The sequence below is a fragment of the Palaemon carinicauda genome, chromosome 3 (assembly GCF_036898095.1).
Source record: "Palaemon carinicauda isolate YSFRI2023 chromosome 3, ASM3689809v2, whole genome shotgun sequence".
Lineage (NCBI taxonomy): Eukaryota > Metazoa > Arthropoda > Malacostraca > Decapoda > Palaemonidae > Palaemon > Palaemon carinicauda.
Window position 1 is genome coordinate 66,208,937 of NC_090727.1, and position 21,021 is coordinate 66,229,957.

Here is a 21,021-nt window from a genome sequence, read left to right on the forward strand (position 1 = left end):
ATTCAGATATGAGGTCCGGCATATCAAAGTGTTCTCAGTGTTATTTTTCAACAGGAAATTGATAGATAGGTAGTTTGCGATATTTGTAGGACTACTCATTTTTGAGCCGTCACGCATAGGCCAAGACATATTACTAATGACGTAATTTTGTAGTCCAATTCTTATTTACTACGCAAATTCCATAGTAATATACAGTGTAATATTAGTTTTAGTATGTTATAAGACTAAGAAAATAGATATCTTTGGCTTGGAGTATTTTTTTCTTTTTTTTTTCAATGTTTCCATTTTAAGATGAAGCTGGTTTTCTTAGTGATACGATAATTTGGATTTGACAATTAATGCAAATACCCTGTGTGATACTGTAAATACCCAAGAATGGATACGATAAGCAGATTTTGTAGGACATGCAGTTCCTAAGTGAAAATACTGTATATTTTAATTTCGAAATATATGTAATTGCGATAGCTAGGATACTGGATTATTTTTACCAAATCTCAGCTAATCAAAAAAAAAAAAATCAAGGCATCACTACATTACATTTATATTGAAGTTGACCATTTTTAAATTGATATGCAATTTCTATTGAATAGTAATGATTTTTAAATAGTTTCCTCTTATGTGACGCTCAATTATTAGAAGCAGGTAAAAATGTGATTCGTTTCTCGTCAATACCCAATTGATGTGTAAGTGGTTATATGGTTATATATTTGTGGTGTGCAACATTTTTCAAATGTGAGAATTCTGGTAACTTGGGTGATTGCGTGCTCTTGATTGTCATAGATTGGTTTATTCTACAGATAATCTGTTTAGTGTATTAGATCCGTGGTAAAAAAAAAAATAAGAAAAAAAGCATATTTTGCATGACATATTTTAGGTAGGCCTAAACTCCCTTATAATGCTTAAGCATGGATCACTACTCCTTAATTATGGAAGTCCTGGTGGGAAGTAAGGATTTTAGTATACTTCAGCCAATCCAATTTTGCATGAAAAACATTTTTACTAGTGTTCGTATTTTATTGTGTTCTGTGTTATATTCTGCAAAACTGTCGTTTTACGATTACAACCACCCTACATACCCCAATAGTAATGACGGTTCCCCAAGGTTTTGGGTGGGACAAAGTGAAAACACTTGATTTACAGAAGGTAATAATGTCAGAATCTTACAAAACAAGAAAAGTAGCAGACAAAATTATTTTTCAAAAAATTGGGGTGAAATATCTGTGGCAGAGGTACTTCTCAAGCATCGTTTTCTCTAGAGTACCATTTTCTGCAGAGCACTGTTTTCTAAACCTTTAACATGGTCCGATTACAAGCATCGTGATTTGCTGTCCCTCAAATGGTTTATGCTTGGCCGTAGCCCGCTTTGTTTGCAAATAATCATGATCTTACTGCTCCTCTGTTCTGGTATGTGGTACATGGATGTGCTGCACATGCTAGATGTGTAGGTCCAATAAAGTATCCTAATTACCTATAATTCACATCAAATCTCTCTAATGATTTTATGTATGGAGCATGCATAAACTATTAGAGATTTTATGTGAATTATAGGTAATTAGGATACTTTATTGGTGACCCACACAGCTAGCATGCGCAGCACATCTATGTACCGCATACCAGAACAGAGGAGCGGTAAGATAATGTTTATTTGCCAACGAAGTGATGGCTCAACTTTTATCGCAAATAACAATATCACTGCTCCTCTACTCTAGCAAGCAGTACATGGATGTGCTGCTCACGACAGCCATGTAGGTCACTATTAAAGCACCATAATATATTTTAGCATTCATAAGCTGACCTAGGATAATATATTGTCTTACTATATTAGTCTGAGTTTAATGTTTATGGGTGAAGAGTAGCAATAGCATTGGGGAGACCAGCACTTGGGTAAGCCTCAAATTACACCACAAGGGTTTTAAGCTCGAACTTTGGCATGATAAATTAACATATTTAGGACTCTTAATATCTCTTGAAGAAAACTGTGGTTACATAAAATTGTCAAGTTTTGGAATTGTTACGTAGACTACCTTATTGTTGAACTGGGTTAGTTTACACCCCTCACAACTGCCAATCATGACTCATAACCGGAATGAGAAATTAAGAATTTTTTTATTTAATTTGAAATGAACCATCGAAGTGCATTTTTTAACGACTTTAATAAAAACCCGATAAAAAATTATTGATATTTATCTAGAATCTGATTGGGCAATTTCAGATGAAGCTTATTCATATTTCCAGAGATAGGGGTAAAGTGCAATGCATAAGTAAGCAGTTCTTAGTTTTAAAACACTCATGAAAACCCCCCAAAACTAGTAGGCAATAGTAGTGCATTTTCTACAGCTACCACGTTCTCATTGGCGAAACATCCTCATTGACTAGAGCCGTTGTGTATGCAGGAGAAAATCGGATTAAATCACTCCGTACCTAAGTCGCTCTGTACCATAGTCATCTCGTACCATAGTCACCTCGTACCATAGTCATCTCATACCAGAATAACCAGTTATTCCAGGCTGTCGGGTAGTGGTTTGGTTACCGAATTTTTGTCTAGCAAAATGCTTGCCCACTCTGGTAACGTGTAGCAAATGTACCGCTTGCCTGACTATAGAGCAATAATAATGTTTTATTGCCAGCGAGGCTAGCCACAGCGGAGCAAAGACCTGTTAGTGACATTAAGAAAAAAAACATTGTTGTTTTGTTTGTATTGAGCATTAGCAAAAAACACTTTGTTAGTATTAAGCATTAGCAAGAAACATTTTGTTAGTAATGTTAAAGACATGTCTCCTGTGAAACCAGGTTGTTAGTTTAACAGTGTTGGATAGGTTAGTCCATCGATAAAGTATACCCCGTAAACCAAAAACCAAAACGTTGAATAATCTCGCCAATGAACTAATTGTGTGTGTGAGAGAGAGAGAGAGAGAGAGAGAGAGAGAGAGAGAGAGAGAGAGAGAGAGAGAGAGAGAGAATGTTCCTTAGACCAAGGCAAGATAAGTAGAATTGGCCAATTCATTGATTGAAGGTTTACCAAAAAAAGATCCACTCGTATAAATTATTATAGGATAGCTGGAGTTAGGTTATGGAGGATCCACACACAATATAATGAAAATTTAATCAGTCATTTCAGTTACAAAAGTGATACATTTACTTGATAAATTCATGACTACCAGGTCCTTTTTTCAAGAGTGAAAAAACCACATTAATTATACATTTCCACGGCCCTATTCTTGTATACTAAGCAATATTCTACACCTGAAAATTAGCTTGTTGGTAAATCCTATTTTTTGCTCAATTTATCCATAACTTTTTTATATAAATATTTTATTGGCTTGTGTGTTTTGACTAGGTATCCACTATGGTGTAAGGTAGAATGTTTCATCTAGTAAATAGGATTTATAATCTCTTGAAGAAAATTGCAGGGAGTAATTATGAGCATTTTAGGAGCTCCTGTTAGTCAGCGGATTTTCAGAGGCGAATCATTAGATTTATGAAGTGAAGTATGTCCTTGTTAAGATATAGGAGGCAATATTTTTCCCCCTAACAAGATCATTCTTTCGGTTATAATATCTATTATGAATGACACGGACATGTCTACTTAGTACTGGTTCCCATTTCTGTATTCAATAAATTAAGATATTTTATATCTATAGTTTATCATGCAGAACATTTTACAAAAAATAGTCTTGATTTTAAAGTGCATAGTAAGGTATTTTTATACTCCTTAAATATATGTACAATTAACATCTTTTACTGATTTTTCAGACTAGAATCATCAGAAAGGGAAATCATCGATAGCCTCCTGCTCAACACAGAAAATCTCACTACAAGTGTGCACTTATGATGAAGATCAACAGCTATCAATCTCGGATTTACTACAGAAAAAGAATTCCAGAATTTCTCAGAGGAAGGCAAAATAATCGACGAATTATATAAATTTCTGATTTCAAAGGAAGGACCAATAGTGTCACTGAAGTGGCTAGCCTTTCATCAAATTTTTATGGAGTATTAAAAGACCCTTATGAAAATTTCATCTCAGAGCTATAAATATTTTTAAATGATCCACTGATCAGATTTTGCAGGTTTTATGTTACGATGGTCACTCAGTTTATTTATTCCTTAAGTTTAATAGCAATCACTAAATACGTTACAATAGTCATTCCATTTATATACCATAGGTTCAATAACAATCACTGTTACGAGGTTCACTTACCTTAAATCCCATAGATTCAATAGCAATCACTAACTAAAGAGGAAAAAATTGTTAAAATTACAGTGAATGATATAAACTTTTGCAACAACAATCTTACCAGATTAGTCCAAGTTTATCAGTGTCTTTATTTAGTTATTAGGGCTATTAACTGAAATGAGTTAAAGCAGTAATGATTTTCTCTCTGAAACTTGAAATCTCTGTACATAGGAGGCTATGTTTTTGTAAGTTTTGATATCGTGCATCTTTAAATTTAGAAGCTTTTGTGATAGTTTTATAGTAGATTCTCAACCTTAGAATTTATCTTGAAAATTGTCTAGATCAACATTGATGAGTTTATTTGCCCTAAATTTCTGATTGCAATTTCCAAATAATTATCATTTGTTTAGTTGTCCAAAAACTAGTTGGTGAATAACAAATATACCTATTGATAATGGATTCATATTACCTGTTAGAATACTTAGCGGGAAGTATTATAGGTAATATTAAATGGAATGACATTATATGATGTATTATTGTAGATGTTTTTGAAAAATTAGGATATTGGACATTTAGAAACCATTTAAGGTCAACAAATGTAAATGAGGAAGGAGTTCATCCTAAGAAATTTACTGCTCGAGTTTTAAGTTTTCATTAACTAGTTGCTAAATTAAATGTCACTTTCCTCTAAATCTCTAGACATTTCCTAGATCGTATAATTTTTCGAAATATTGTAAAGTACTAAAAACAAGTTATCTAAATGTGACTGTAGGGAAATTAATATCAATCATCTTTTTAGAATTAATTCAAATTCATTCCACAATCTGTATATCAAATTACATTAATTGTATGTGAATATAACCTACAAATAATTATTTCAACTTTATGAAGACCTTTTCATCTGTCTTTCGTAACTGTCATCTAAATTTTATTTTGCACAACGTCGAATCTAGGTCTGTGTTCTCTCAGTGTAAGCCTGTGTTCTCTTAGAATGTATGCCATTATTCTCTTAGATTCTAGGCCTTCACTTAGAGTACTTTAGGTCTGTGTTTTCTCGGTTTAGATTGTAGCCATATGTGCTCTTAGTTTCAAGCCCTGAGTTTTCCTAAATTCTAGATTTGTTCTCTCCAAGATTCTAGCCCTGTGTTCTCTTAAAATCTAGGTCTGTTTCCTTAGTTTAGATTCTAGGCCTGTTCTCTCATAAATTATATTCTAGGCCTGTGTTCTCTTATATCCTAGGCCTGTGTTCTCTTATATCCTAGGCTTGTGTCCTCTTATATCCTAGGCCTGTGTTCTCTTATATTCTAGGCCTGTGTCCTCATATATTCTAGTCATGTGTTCTTCTATATTCTTGGCCTGTGTTCTGATATTAGATTATAAGCATGCACTCGCTTAGATTAGATTGTAGGCCTGTGTTCTTTGAGATTAGATTCTTGACCTGTTTTTTCTCAAATTAGATTCTAGGCCTGTGTTCTCTTGGATTAGATTCTAGGCCTGTGTTCTCTTGGATTAGATTCTAGGCCTGTGTTCTCTTGGATTACATTCTAGGCCTGTGTTCTCTTGGATTAGATTTTAGGCCTCTGTTCTCTTGGATTAGATTCTAGGCCTGTGCTCTCTTGGATTAGATTCTAGGTCTGTGCTCTCTTGGATTAGATTCTAGGTCTGTGTTCTCTGATATTAAATTCTAGGCCTGTGGTCTCATGGATTAGATTCTAGGCCTGTGTTCTCTGAGATTAGATTCTAGGCCTGTGGTCTCATGGATTAGATTCTAGGTTTGTGTTCTCTTGGATTAGATTCTAGGCCTGTGGTCTCATGGATTAGATTCTAGGCCTGTGATCTTTGAGATTAGATACTGGGCCTGTGTTTTCCCAGATTAGATTCTAGGCCTGTGTTCTCTGAGATTATATTATAGGCCTGTGTTCTCTTGGATTAGATTCTAGGTCTGTGTTTTCTGAGATTAGATTCTAGGCCTGTGTTCTCTGAGATTAGATTCTAGGCCTGTGTTCTCTGAGATTAGATTCTAGGCCTTGGGTCTCATGGATTAGATTCTAGGTCTGTGTTCTCTGAGATTAGATTCTAGGCCTGTGGTCTCATGGATTAGATTCTAGGCCTGTGGTCTCATGGATTAGATTTTACGCCTGTGTTCTCTGAGATTAGATTCTAGGCGTGTGGTCTCATGGATTAGATTCTAGGCCTGTGTTCTCTGAGATTAGATTCTAGGCCTGTGGTCTCATGGATTAGATTCTAGGTCTCTGTTCTCTGGGATTAGATTCTAGGTCTGTGTTCTCTGGGAATAGATTCTAGGCCTGTGGTCTCATGGATTAGATTCTAGGCCTGTGATCTTTGAGATTAGATTCTGGTCCTATGTTTTCCCAGATTAGATTCTAGGCCTGTGTTCTCTGAGATTATATTATAGGCCTGTGTTCTTTGGATTAGATTCTAGGCCTGTGTTCTCTGAGATTAGATTCTAGGCCTGTGTTCTCTGAGATTAGATTCTAGGCCTGTGTTCTCTGAGATTAGATTCTAGGCCTCTGGTCTCATGGATTAGATTCTAGGCCTGTGTTCTCTGAGATTAGATTCTAGGCCTCTGGTCTCATGGATTAGATTCTAGGCCTGTGATCTTTGAGATTAGATACTGGGCCTGTGTTTTCCCAGATTAGATTCTAGGCCTGTGTTCTCTGAGATTATATTATAGGCCTGTGTTCTCTTGGATTAGATTCTAGGTCTGTGTTTTCTGAGATTAGATTCTAGGCCTGTGTTCTCTGAGATTAGATTCTAGGCCTGTGTTCTCTGAGATTAGATTCTAGGCCTTGGGTCTCATGGATTAGATTCTAGGTCTGTGTTCTCTGAGATTAGATTCTAGGCCTGTGGTCTCATGGATTAGATTCTAGGCCTGTGGTCTCATGGATTAGATTTTACGCCTGTGTTCTCTGAGATTAGATTCTAGGCGTGTGGTCTCATGGATTAGATTCTAGGCCTGTGTTCTCTGAGATTAGATTCTAGGCCTGTGGTCTCATGGATTAGATTCTAGGTCTCTGTTCTCTGGGATTAGATTCTAGGTCTGTGTTCTCTGGGAATAGATTCTAGGCCTGTGGTCTCATGGATTAGATTCTAGGCCTGTGATCTTTGAGATTAGATTCTGGTCCTATGTTTTCCCAGATTAGATTCTAGGCCTGTGTTCTCTGAGATTATATTATAGGCCTGTGTCCTCCTGGATTAGATTCTAGGCCTGTGTTCTCTGAGATTAGATTCTAGGCCTGTGTTCTCTGAGATTAGATTCTAGGCCTGTGTTCTCTGAGATTAGATTCTAGGCCTCTGGTCTCATGGATTAGATTCTAGGCCTGTGTTCTCTGAGATTAGATTCTAGGCCTGTGGTCTCATGGATTAGATTCTAGGTCTGTGTTCTCTGAGATTAGATTCTAGGCTTGTGGTCTCGTGGATTAGATTCTAGGCCTGTGATCTTTGAGATTAGATTCTGGGCCTGTGTTTTCCCAGATTAGATTCTAGGCCTGTGTTCTCTGAGATTATATTATAGGCCTGTGTTCTTTGGATTAGATTCTAGGCCTGTGTTGTCTTGGATTAGATTCTAGGCCTGTGTTCTCTATTAGATTTTAGGCCTGTGTTCTCTTGGATTAGATTCTATGTGCGTGTTCTCTAAGGTTAGATTTTAGGCCTGTGTTCTCTTGGATTAGAATCTAGGCCTGTGTTCTCTGAGATTAGTTTCTAGGCCTGTGTTCTCGATTAGATTCTAGGCCTGTGTTTTCTTAGAATTAGATTCTAGGCCTGTGTTCTCTTAGAATTAGATTCTAGGCCTGTGTTCTCTTAGAATTAGTTTTTAAGCCTGTGTTCTCTTAAATTTGATTCTAGGCCTGTGTTCTCTTAAATTTGATTCTAGGCCTGTGTTCTCTTAGAATTAGATTCTAAGCCTGTGTTTTCTTAAATTTGATTCTAATCCTGTGTTCTCTTAGAATTAGATTTTAAGCCTGTGATCTCTTAAATTTTATTCTAGGCATGTGTGCTCTTAACCTTTAGGCCTTTGTTCTTTTAATATAGATTCCAGGACTGTGTTCTCCTAAATTAGATTCCTGGCCTATGTTCTCTTGAATAAGATTCCAGGCCTGTGTTCTCTTAAATTAGATTCAAGGCCTGTGTTCTCTTGGATTAGATTCTAGGCTTGTGGTCTTATGGATTAGATTCTAGGCCTGTGATCTTTGAGATTAGATTCTGGACCTGTGTTTTCCCAGATTAGATTCTAGGCCTGTGTTCTCTGAGATTATATTATAGGCCTGTGTTCTCTTGGATTAGATTCTAAGCCTGTGTTGTCTTGGATTAGATTTTAGGCCTGTGTTTTCTATTAGATTTTAGGCCTGTGTTCTCTTGGATTAGATTCTATGTGCGTGTTCTCTAAGGTTAGATTTTAGGCCTGTGTTCTCTTGGATTAGATTCTAGGCCTGTATTCTCTGAGATTAGTTTCTAGGCCTGTGTTCTCTGATATTAGATTTTAGGCCTGTGTTTTCTTAGAATTAGATTCTAGGCCTGTGTTCTCTTAGAATTAGATTCTAGGCCTGTGTTCTCTTAGAATTAGTTTTTAAGCCTGTGTTCTCTTAAATTTGATTCTAGGCCTGTGTTCTCTTAAATTTGATTCTAGGCCTGTGTTCTCTTAGAATTAGATTCTAAGCCTGTGTTTTCTTAAATTTGATTCTAATCCTGTGTTCTCTTAGAATTAGATTTTAAGCCTGTGATCTCTTGAATTTTATTCTAGGCATGTGTGCTCTTAACCTTTAGGCCTGTGTTCTTTTAATATAGATTCCAGGACTGTGTTCTCCTAAATTAGATTCCTGGCCTATGTTCTCTTGAATAAGATTCCAGGCCTGTGTTCTCTTAAATTAGATTCAAGGCCTGTGTTCTCTTTAAGTTTTATTCTAGGCCTTTGTTCTCTTAAGTTTTATTCTAGGCCTGTGTTCTCTTAAATTAGATTCTAGCCCTGTGTTTTCTTAAATTTGATTCTAGGCCTGTGTTCTCTTAGACTTTAGGCCTGTGTTCTTTTAAAATAGATTCCAGGACTTTGTTCTCCTAAATTAGATTCCAGGCCTGTGTTCTCTTAAATTTGATTCCAGGCCTGTGTTCTCTTTAAGTTTGATTCTATGTGCGTGTTCTCTTAAGTTTTATTCTAGGCCTGTGTTCTCTTAAATTAGATTCCGGGCCTGTGTTCTCTTAAATTAGATTCTAGGCCTGTGTTCTCTTAAATTTGATTCTAGGCAATTGTTGTCTTAAATTAGATGGTAGGCCTGTGTTCTCTTAGATTAGATCATTGGCCATTGTTCTTTGATTCTAGGCCTGTGTTCTCTTATATTCTAGGGCTGTGTTTTCTTAGATTCTAGTCCTGTGTTATCTTAAATTTCTAGCCTCTATTCTCTTAAATTTGATTCTTGGCCTGTGTTCTCTTAAATTCTAGGCCTGTTCTTTTAGATTCTAGTCCTGTTCTCTTAGATTCTAAGCCTGTGTTCTCTTAGATTTAATTCTAGGCCTGTGTTCTCTTAAATTTGATTCTAGGCATGTGTTCTCTTAAATTTGATTCTTGGCCTGTGTTCTCTTAAATTCTAGGCCTGTTCTTTTAGATTCTAGTCCTGTTCTCTTAGATTCTAAGCCTGTGTTCTCTTAGATTTAATTCTAGGCCTGTGTTCTCTTAAATTTGATTCTAGGCATGTGTTCTCTTAAATTTGATTCTAGGCCTGTGTTCTCTTACATTTGATTCTAGGCATGTGTTCTCTTAAATTTGATTCTAAGCCTGTGTTCTCTTAAATCAGATTTTAGGCCTGTGTTCTCTTAAATTTGATTCTAGGCCTGTGTTCTCTTAAATTTGATTCTAGGCCTGTGTTCTCTTAAATTAGATTCTAGGCTTATGTTCTCTTAAATTAGATTCTAGGCTTATGTTCTCTTAAATTAGATTCTAGGCCTGTTCTCTCTTAAATTTGATTCTAGGCCTGTGTTCTCTTAGATTTGATTTTAGGCTTATGTTCTCTTAAATTTGATTCTAGGCTTATGTTCTCTTAAATTAGATTCTAGGCCTATGTCCTCTTAAATTAGATTCTAGGCCTATGTCCTCTTAAATTAGATTCTAGGCCTGTGTTCTCTTAAATTTGATTCTAGGCCTGTGTTCTCTTAAATTTGATTCTAGGCCTGTGTTCTCTTAAATTAGATTTCTAGGAGTAGGTTGGCCAGGGCATCAGCCACCCGTTGAGATACTACCGCTAGAGAGTTATGGGGTCTTTTGATTGGCCAGACAGTACTACATTGGATCCCTCTCCCTGGTTACGGTTCATTTTCCCTTTGCCTACATACACACTGATTAGTCTGGCCTATTCTTTACATATTCTCCTCTGTCCTCATACACCTGACAACACAGATTACCAAACAATTCTTCATCACTCAAGGGGTTACTGCACTGTAATTGTTCAGTGGCCACTTTCCTCTTGGTAAGGGTAGAAGAGACTCTTTAGCTATGGTAAGCAGCTCTTCTATGAGAAGGACACTCCAAAATCAAACCACTGTTCTCTAGTATTGGGTAGTGCCATATCCTCTGTACCATGGCCTTCCACTGTCTTGGGTTAGAGTTCTCTTGCTTGAGGGTTCACTCGAGCACACACTCCTATCTTATTTCTCTTCCTCTTGTTTTGTGAAAGTTTTTATAGTTTATATAGGAGATATTTATTGTTGTTACTCTTCTTAAAATATTTTTTTTTCCTTTTTTCCTTTTTTCCTTTCCTCACGTAGCTATTTTCCCTGTTGGAGCCCCTGGGCTTATAGCATCCTGCTTTTCCAACTAAGGTTGTAGCTTAGTAAGTAATAATAATAATAATAATAATAATAATAATATTAATAATAATAATATTAATAATAATAATAATAATAATAATAATAATAATAATAATAATAATAATAATAATAATAATAATAGGCTGGTGTTCACTTAGATTAGATTTGCTTAGGATAGTAGCTATTGGACGAAAAAAATACTCGCTCTTTAATTAGCCACAATTAGATATGAACACCTTTAAAAGTATTAGTATTCCAAAAATACTAGATAAGTAAATAAAATATTAATTAATAATTATAATTTGTTTCAAAATAGTCATCTTTCCTTCCCTCATGTAGTAATAACATGTTCTGATTAACTGTGAATTTAATATAAAGCCCCAGTACTAGAATTGTTTATATATATTTAAGTTAAAGAGCCAACCTAGTATGTTCTATAAAGATATCACTATTATTAATCCATTTATCTTATGTAACGTGAAGCAAGGAAAATCCAGAACAGGATAATTTTGAATATATGTTAATCAAATCACTGTATTGAAAGTGTTGAATAGTATAGCTAAGCATTAGAAAGCTAATATAACACTCTCTCTCTCTCTCTCTCTCTCTCTCTCTCTCTCTCTCTCTCTCTCTCTCTCTCTCTCTCTCTCTCTCTCTCTCTCTCATAATTAAGGTTATATCCACAATAAAAACAAATATACCTGTTTCAGAATAAGTTTGAATACTTTGTTCCCCAATATGTTTGTATGTCTAATCTCAAACCTTCATATCAAATAATTATTGTTTTTTTCGTTAAATTAAGAATCATCCCAAAATATTACTTCAATTATTCTGGTCACGTATAACATTTCAAATACTTGTTTGCAGTAGCAAATCTTATTCCTATTTTATATCCAGTGAACGTGCATCTTTTTTTCCATACATTCCAATGACAAAATTGTTATAAAAAAAAACGGGATAAAATCTCTTGCCTACTGGTTTTAAGCTTTGCATATTTCTTATACAAAAGATACAAATAAGTGCCTAGTAGGCTACTCTAGAATTGAATATAGTCTCTGTAGTTGATAACAGTTGTAGTTTGGATAGTTTTACGAAATGAATTCATATTAAAAGCTCATATGAAAGGAATAGTAATTTAAACAGTTCCAGGGAAGCATTAGTGTTTTGCCACAATCTTAAAAAAAGGAACCCGTCAGTGAAGTAGTTTTAAGTCGACATTCGGAGAATAATCCTTAAAGCAGATGTTCTTGGAGTGATTTCAATGTAAAATTGCATGTCAAAGAGTATGTTTAGCTGATTATTCAAAGTCTGGGTGATTTTAAAGTAAAACCTATGTCAAAGAGTTGGTTTAATGCATTGTTTCAAGTCTTGAAGTGGTTTTAATGCAAAACTTCATGTCAAAAACTGGATTTAACATATTAGTTCGTCTTTAGGGGTTTCAATGTAAAACTTTAAGGCTTAAATGAATAGCAATATTAAATGAAAGGGTTAAGAGATTGCTTCAGAAACATCTTATTTTTTATACTTAGGCTAAAATTACCGGGTTATTGGAAGGGAAGAATTACACTGCTTCGGAAAGAGACATAATAAGGGAGGAATTGCAACTATAGCACTTCTTCGAAAAGGGACATATTAAGGGAGGAGTTGCAAATATGGCCCTTTTTCGAAAAGGACATAATAAGGGAAGAATTACAACTATGGCACTTCTTCGAAAAGGGACATATTAAGGGAGGAGTTGCAAATATGGCCCCTTTTCGAAAAGGACATAATAAGGGAGGAATTGCAACTATAGCACTTATTCGAAAAGGGACATATTAAGGGAGGAGTTGCAAATATGGCCCCTTTTTGAAAAGGACATAATAAGGGAGGAATTGCAACTATGGCACTGCTTGGGAAAGGCACTGCTTCGAAAAGGGACATATTAAGGGAGGAATTGCAACTAGGGCACTGCTTCCAAAAGGGACATAAAGGAGGAATTGCAACTAGGGCACTGCTTCGAAAGGGACATAAGGGAGGAATTGCAACTAGGGCACTGCTTCGAAAAGGGGCATAAGAAGGGAGGAATTGCAGTTAAAGCACTGATTACAAGGAGATAAAAATTATTGGGTAGTGATCAATTATTTAGAATAGTTACAGGAATTATTGCCTATAGGGAGACTAAAAAAAACTAGGTTTCCTATAAATATTTAATGTATGACTGCGAGATAAATGTAGCATTTTCAAGGAGTATTTTAAAGGATATTACTTTTTAAATAATATTTACAGAGATTGGATGGTAAAGTTATGGTTTTAGTTTTCCATTGTAATAGAAATGTAGGTTGTCTTTTAAACCTATCATAAGCTGTTTTTTAGTTAAACTTGCTTTGAAAGTCCAATAAAAACTTCATACAAATAGGATTTGAGACAGGAATGGTAATTATGGATTTTCACTATTAGGTAGAAAAGCAAATAGGTGCTTAAAACCAGTAGTCATTTATATAGAATACAAATTTTGTCTTGATTTTATTACACAAATGTTTATCATTAAATCTTAATTGAGACACGAGATGCTTGTTTAACTCAGAACTGTACATTGGTTAGAATGATTATTTGAAATATTTTGTTGTGAATAAATGCTACTAAATTGTCAATTTCATCAGTGAAATTTGTATGAACAAAAGTACTTGAAGATACAAGAGCAAGGGTCCTGATTGGTAAATTATGGCAAAAAGGTGACATACCAGTGCTAATAGTATAACTGTGTATATTAGATAAGTAAATCTAAATGACCCAGCATTTTTGGACGTCAGTGTGTAGTAAAATGGACATATGTACTACTATTATTATGTACTAGGTTCATTATTGTCAGAGCTGGAAAGGGTTTATTCATCATATTAAGTACAAGATATGTGTATAGCTATTTAGAATAAACTTCTTTATTCATAATGGAAATGAGACGTTATATGTCGAGCCATTCTGGTGTTTAGCTAGATGGAGTTATTTCTTAATATCCTTCACAAAAAAAAAGAAAAAAAAATGTTAAAACCCAAGATTTTGTTCGTTTCTCAAACGTGAGATAGACTGGTAATATGAGTCTTATATGAGTGTGTTTGACTTAGACTGCCTTTAGTCGGTAAACTATTTCTTAGAAAGCCCTATTCTAAATTGCAAAAGTTTTTATTGATGCTAACGGCAACTATACAGACTTTGTGTGCCTGTATAGATCAAACGAAGCATTCCTTGTTTACAGATTAGATTTTTCAGAGTCAAGCTCTAAGCATATAAGATTGGTCTTGCCTACCTATTTCAATTTTAGGTAGGTAGGTAGGGGGAAGTGCCTTTGGTATATGTATGACCTATTTCAATTTTGAAAATTTACAAAATAAGATGCTCAACCATTTCACATGGGGCATCATTAAGAAATACCAACCAACTTCCTTTGCTAGAACCTAGGATTACTCAACTTTGGACGTTTGATTTCCCTTATGGATGAAGAAATTTACTCTAGCTAATCAGATAACTTGCACTCTATATCAGAAATAAATCCTTCCTAGCTTTGACTTTAAGGAACTTAGAATATGACAATATTAGTTCTTAATGCACAGACTATTAACCTTTGTTGTCCAAAAATGCTTGGCCCTCTACCTTCACATATTTAATATATGAACTTATACCCTTAGCAGTGTTATGCCACTTACTTGCTATAAAGTATCATTCAGGACCTCAGCTCTGATATCTTCAAGTATTTTCGTCTGTACTGTGATTCTTATGCAATAGATTTTCTCAAGTTGTGTATTATCTACGGCAAAGTATTTGAAATAATAATTTTGAAATCTTGAAATATTATGTTGGCTTTTATGTTGTAATAAAGTAATACTGTTTTGTTAGCATTTAGGTTATCAAGTGCTTATTATATTTTTTATATATCATAAATATTTTAAGATATTTTACTATATTTAAGCATTATAAAATGTTAAGAATTCCGAAATAAAATGCATATGAAAAAGTATATTACAATTTTTATTAGTTACCCTGGTATAAAATAAGAAAAACCTGAAACTAAAAACGAAAAAAGAAAATTGGAAAAAATATAATGAAAGAAAATGAAATGACATGGGGTATTTTCTCCCTAAGTGAAACCTCATATGACCGAGTGTTCTCCCTACACGGCCCCCTACCCCTTCTAGCAGCATAAAATGCCTTATTCCCCACGAAAAATGGGCCAAAAGGCTCATGAAAAAGTCCTTTCTCCTAACTAGCCACTTGTTCGTATGGACTGTTATTGAACCCCCACATATAAAGTTCTTTCATCCCCTTACTGGAGTATGAGAGTAGCAGTACTAGTGTTTATATTGAATATAAAGTACCAAGTCAAGATGGCCGAACTGTATCTCGGTATTTCATTTTAGATCAAAGTCCACTTATTAATTCAGTTGCCTCCTAGATTTTTTCCTGACTGAAGTCATGATAATGAATGGCATTGTTATTTCTATTAGTTAATATTCCTCAAAAGCCTCTTATTCAATCTGGAAGTTATAAAATAGATTTTTTTTGGCGTGAGAGAGTACCTAAATACGTACTTTAACCCTAAACCTAACACAATGTGGCTGAAGGAAAACTTCGAAATTCCTTAAAAACTTTTAATGTAGAAGATTGAATGCCAACTATGAACCGGTTTCAACATAATCAGTTTAGTTATATAATTGAACACATACTTTGAAGTCAATAACATATATCAAAATCATGAAACAACATTTTCTGAAGCTTGAAACGCCCTAGACTCAAAGAAAACTTATGTTGTCATCAAGTTCACGAGTCGACAATGAATCACTTTTAGTTAAGTCAATCATCATCTAATCTGACGCACCGAATGAGAAGATTCCGTTTTCTTTGTTCATCCAGACAGCAGCCGTTTTCTTTCTTTGAAAACTTAGATACGTTTTAAGCTCAGCATTTGAGGTTACATATTTTATGACTGTGTAATGAAGTAGTACTTTATCTAAGATGTAAAGTTATTAATAAAAAGAAGGAAAAGGAATGCCCAACCAAGGCCATCCCCTGTCCCTCCTAGTAACCAGAAATGCAAAGTTTTCTTCTGATGAAGCAATGTTACTAGGCCCTTGAATGCTTTCCTTTTCCTTGTTTTTTTTTCTTTTCTTTTTTATTAATGATTTTACAAACAATGATATCAGGATTGTGATTTAAAGAATTCAGGGATAGTTTGAAGCTCTCCTTAAGTTAAATGGTAAACCATTTACATAATTATTTGTATTACTATAAGGTTATTATAAGTCAGATTCCAGCTATTATAGTTACGTTAATTCTATGATGAAACAATAAATTATGCACTTACACAAGAAGTAGTCATTAATATTTCTAAAACTGAAAACAAATTAAAACTCTAAAAAAAGTAAGAGTGATTTTCAAGCCTTTGCTCAATCTCTGAATGATCCATTACTACAGATATCTGAAGCTCTCTCAAAAGCAGACAAGATTCACAAATGCCAAGATGCCTCCCTGTCTCGTCCCATTTAATGCAAATGATTGAGTCAGGTAAAAGAGAAGACATATGTAAGACTACTGCCCTGACCATCCTTGCTACTTCCCCCAGCAGACAGTCAGATCGGACCGAAGTACACATTCATCTTACACATGGACACCTGAATCACTTTAGCTGTGTAATAAGGTTTTCAAATACAAATCTTAAGGAAAAGGTTAAAGCTAATTCAACTTGAAACACTTTATGGAACTAATGATACCATTCTAAACAATATAAATTTCATATAACTATGAATAAAAATAACCTTATAAAAATTACTTTCTTTTTACGAGAGGATAAACCATTTTATGAAAAGTGATTCTAATTGAATATTTACCGGCAATTTGAGGTAGATTAAGTATTAATTCAAAATTTAATATAACTCCTAATAATAAACATAGGCCTACAGTTAATACCTAAAAAAAAAGATTACAATACTCGTATAAGTTTAATTGTTTTATACACTGAGAGAATTGAATAAAGTCAACCCCACTAAATACTATCTTCTGTTAATAATCCCTTACTACAATATAATATCCTCAGCATATAAACCCTTGATATATCATCATCTTATAACTATTCATAATACTAGCCTCAACCTATAAATAAATATATTTCCTATAGTATCCTCTGCTAATAATCGTTTATTATACCACCAAGAGCATATATTCCTTTACTGAAATATCCTCAGCCAATAATCAAAGATGATTCTTTATTACGTATTTCATGCAGGTCCTGTCAAACTTATTTTATGTACCACGAGTTAAGGTAAAAAATAGTTATGATCAAACTATTTTTAATAATAGAATAATTTCATACTTTCTGAATTTTACTTCTAAAACGATTTTACATTAACCTAGCCTGAAATTAAATTAAAATAACTTTTTAAAAGTTAACAGAGTGAACTCAGACAAAAAAGACAGTTCTTAACAGACTTGAGATTAACCTAGCCTGAAATGAAGTTATAAAAAAATCCTTTTCAAAGTTACCAGAATTAGCTCAGACGAAAGACAGACAGACGGAGATGACGTTAATAACTACCATATCCTCTACTAAAAACTGACACAAGCTGAACAGATATTAATTAACAGATATAATTCTAGTATTCTTCGTAACACGAATGTCTCTGAGGTACGAAATACCTTTTAATATAAGGAAGTTAAAACTATTAACAACGAAGGGATATATATCTTTAAATTACTACACAATAAATAATTCATAATACCCTGCAGTTCATTAAGATAACGATATTTAATAATGACGAATTCAGTAAGCGATTTAATTCAGAATATAAAGAAATACTATTAAAGTTTCATAATAGAGAAATAAAAAACCTGCAATTATACCTTCTATGCAAGTTAATTATTGTTAAAAAAATATGTACTAAAAAATAAAGAATCAAACTCAAATCACTATGAACAAAAAGATGAATTATAATCTTCTATCGTTTATTACGAAAACAAACTTTCTTCTTATATAGGTCAGCAAATCACAATTATTACCCCAAAACACTAAAATTGATTTGTTCTTTAAAAATATAAAAAAATATTTTATTTCAATTCATATGAAAAATAAACTTTTAAGTTAAAACATGGTTATCTCAGAAAATCTATATTAAGGTCTTTACTAAAATTTCAAGTGATTTTCTACTCTAATATATTTTTTATCTATAGCACGAGCCTTCCCAAAAAACTTAAGATAGCAATTTTTTAATCTCTGTTTACTGAAACTGAGGATTCCACAATCTAAACAAAAAAAAAATTTAGTTTTAAAACAAAATTCGAGTTTGAAGCTTGTCAATGAGCTGAATGACTTGGTGATGTACTTGCTGAATGGATAGAAGATTTTTTTTTCACTTTTTCACAGTTAAATAAAATTTCTTTATAAAATACGCTACGTAAATTACAAAGCAAAACCTACCCTAATTCTACATGAAAACATGGAAAACCTGCAGTTCTAAATTGTACCTATTTCCATAAAACAAAGCTGTAACTAAAACCCTTTCAGGTTGACTTCTTCAAGAAAACACTGACTAAAAAATGACTTCCCTAGTCCACATTGGGACATGACCTATTGAAAGAAAAAAGCCTACAGAACGACCTAACTTCTCCATAAGAATCTCACACCAATCATTCAACATTAGCACAACAATCCTTTATACCTTGCAGTGGAATTTATACCCCTTCTGGTTTTTGTGAGAGAGAGAGAGAGAGAGAGAGAGAGAGAGAGAGAGAGAGAGAGAGAGAGAGAGAGAGAGAGAGAGAGAGACTAGCCCTTCTGTTTTCTTTTTAAAAAAAAGAGAGAGAGAGAGAGAGAGAGAGAGAGAGAGAGAGAGAGAGAGAGAGAGAGAGAGAGAGAAACTAGCCCTTCTGTTTTCTTTTTTTTTAGAGAGAGAGAGAGAGAGAGAGAGAGAGAGAGAGAGGTGAGTTACCCTACTTCACTGGGAAATGGAGCTAAAAAGTAACACTAAGGTAGCTTGGTTATGCAATATCCAATGGCCCATATTTCATTATTTTTGCATCTTATTCAATCTTTTCTAATCTAGTCTTATAATAACCTCCATTTAATACTCAAATTACTCAAGGCTGAGTGAGCTCTGGTGATCCCTTAAGGGCAAACAATTATTATTATTATTATTATTATTATTATTATTATTATTATTATTATTATTATTATTACTTGCTAAGTGACAACCATAGTTGGAAAGGCAGGATGCTATGAGCCCAGGGGCTTCAACAAGGAAAGTAGCCCAGTGAGGAGAGAAAACAAGGAAAAGTAGAATATTTCAAGAACAGTAACAATAATAACATAAATATTTCCTATGTAAACTATAAAAACTTTAACAAAAGAAGAGAAATAAGATCGAATAGTGTGCCCGAGTGTTCTCTTAAGCTAGAGAATTCTAAGTAGGCACTTTTGACATCAAAAGACAAAACCTTCAAAATTGTACTGTAAAATCTTAAATTGTACCTTCTTTCAATATGACAATCTTCAAATTTCTCATTTCATTACTTTTGTTAGACATCAATGTGTATTTGATTTCGTTTTTCGTTAAAATATTCGTAAGAAATAAGAAGTAAGGTTAGTTATTACTCTGAAACTATCCAGGTTTTACTTTGTTAACTAACCATGTTCTGAATGCAAGGTATATTTATCATTACAATTCTAGTCAAAGTTAAAGATAGTTTGAAATCAGATAAATTAATGCTCGTTATCTAGTGAATTACAAGGAAAATTTGCCAAAAGGACAGCAAAAAAGAAGAAAAAAAAAACTTAGTCGATTTAAAATGACCACACAAGAATATGTCAGGTATGAATCTGCGCTCGTTCCACTTCATAATATAATAATCTTACATATTCTATAGATTGTTAACATAAGCAAAATAAATTAAAACCGGTGGAAACAGTAAAAGCAAAACAAGTAAAAAAGCAAATAAGTAAAAAGTAAAAGTAAAAAAGCAAAATAAGTAAGAAGTAAAAGTAAAAAAAGTAAAATAAGTAAAAAAAGCAAAATAAGTAAAAAGTAAAAGTAAAAGAAGTAAAAAAGTCAAATAAGTAAAAAGTAAAAGTAAAAAAGTAAAATAAGTAAAAAAGCAAAATAAGTAAAAAGTAAAAGTAAAAAAAAAGTAAAATAAGTAAAAGAGCAAAATAAGTAAAAAGTAAAAGTAAAAAAAGTAGAGTAAGTGAAAGAGCAAAATAAGTAAAAGTAAAAGTTTACTTTTACTTTTACTTATAAGTAAAAGAGCAAAATAAGTAAAAGGTAAAAGTAAAACAGTAAATTATGTAAAAGAGCAAAATAAGTAAAAACTAAAAGTAAAACAGTAAAATAAGTAAAAGAGCAAAATAAGTAAAAAGTAAAAGTGAAAAACGGTAAAACAAGTAAAAGAGCAAAATGAGTAAAAAGTAAAAGTAAAACAGTAAAATAAGTAAAGAGCATAGTAAAAAAGTACAAGAGGTAAAAATGGAAAAGGTAAAAAAGTAGAAAAGTAAACCAGATTTTACTTTTATACCTGTCAAAAAAAGTTTTTTAAGAAAATTAAGAAATGAAATTACAATAAGAGTGAACCGTATTAGGAATGATCTATACTTAAGATATGAAATAACTTTTGAGTACGACATTCCAATTTTTGTGAAATTTGCAAGTCAAAAATACCTATTACGTCTCACACAATGTCATGAATTTTCCTCGTGGAAGGATATTGTTTAAAGGCATGAATTTTTATGTACATTAGTATTGCATTAACCAAAAAAGCTACCCAGAAATCCATAAATAAAAAATAAAAAAAATAAAAAATAAAAGTTTATGAGGATGTGTAAGCAAGGTAATTCTATGGAAATTGGTCTTTTATACCTTCAAATATATACGAATATATATATATATATATATATATATATATATATATATATATATATATATATATATATATATATATATAAAAGAAAATCTGTCATATAATTAGGAAACTTCGCACTTACTTTAAAACACACAAACCTGATGAGATTCTCTGTC

At 33.3% G+C, this 21,021-nt stretch overlaps 1 long non-coding RNA gene across 1 annotated transcript in view; it reads left to right on the top strand.

Annotated features, from left to right (window-relative positions):
* Window positions 1-4,119, top strand: part of LOC137637658 (uncharacterized) — a 4,240-nt gene extending 121 nt beyond the window's left edge. The window contains exon 2 of the long non-coding RNA XR_011043741.1: window positions 3,754-4,119. This is a non-coding gene — a long non-coding RNA (uncharacterized lncRNA). The remainder of the gene's footprint in view (window positions 1-3,753) is intronic.
* Window positions 4,120-21,021: the final 16,902 nt, after the last annotated feature.